Here is a 960-nt window from a genome sequence, read left to right as displayed (position 1 = left end):
ACAGGCAGGTAGGAAAGCCTATCATAATGTTCGGACCGAACATTTTGATTGGACGAACATTTCTTGCTCCTACACCTTCCACAGAATATAAAAATAAATACATATAAATACATTTAGACCACTTAACTTAATGTTTGCTATCGGAATGTAAAGAGACTTTCAACCAGCATAAGAAAAAATGTTTCTGAAGACAATCACCTATTGCACCTTTAAGTTTTATTTTCTTTATGTGGGAAGAAAGAGGCCGCAGAGTTATACACTCATTGTAAAAAAAAAACATTTGACCAGAGAACGTCACAACAGACCAATCAGAATCAACATAATATTGATTTGTAGTATAATTTATCCAGTGAAGTGACAAGTAACTTACTGTAGAAAAGAACTACATTAATTAACTGGCAGCTAGTGACAAGTAACTTACTGTAGAAGAAATAACCATATTTTCGCTGTTTTCATTTACAGTAGCAACCATGTAACTGTAAAGTAAAACTCACTAATTTGCAAGTTCAACCTTTTTTTTGTTTTTCTTTTTGTGCTTATTACACAGGACAGTGTAGCGATTGGTGTGGAAAGTAATCGGCAAAGGACCTTAAGCCAGGAATCGAACACAGGTCGCCAGAGACACAGTTGCACTATATGTCAGTGCGCTAACCACTAGACTATCGGTACCGACAGGTTCCATTGCTGTTTAGTTATATTGGTTCAGTCCCCAAAAAATAATAAATGAATATGAAATAAATAATGCATGTTGCACAATTTAAATATAAATATTCATTTATCAACAGTCACAGTTAACTGCTCATCATTATAACAAGCTTCATTTATCATTCTACTCTTATTGCTAGATGTGTTGAAAACAATAAAATCTTGATGACCTTCTGGTCTTTTTTTTTTTTATTAAAAAATACATTTGCTTCCTGTATTCTCTTTTCAAACCTAAAATGTAATTGACAGTGAGTT

General features: G+C 33.1%; 1 protein-coding gene across 5 annotated transcripts in view; it reads right to left on the bottom strand.

The window, feature by feature from the left end:
• Positions 1 to 960, bottom strand: part of LOC107749741 (annexin A6-like) — a 17,478-nt gene that overhangs the window by 10,822 nt on the left and 5,696 nt on the right. The window lies entirely within an intron of this gene.

The sequence above is a fragment of the Sinocyclocheilus rhinocerous genome, unplaced genomic scaffold (genome assembly GCF_001515625.1).
Source record: "Sinocyclocheilus rhinocerous isolate Xijiao unplaced genomic scaffold, SAMN03320098_v1.1 scaffold860, whole genome shotgun sequence".
Classification (NCBI taxonomy): Eukaryota; Metazoa; Chordata; class Actinopteri; order Cypriniformes; family Cyprinidae; genus Sinocyclocheilus; species Sinocyclocheilus rhinocerous.
The sequence above is the reverse complement of the archived record's forward strand: the minus strand, read 5'-3'. Positions and strand labels throughout refer to the sequence as shown.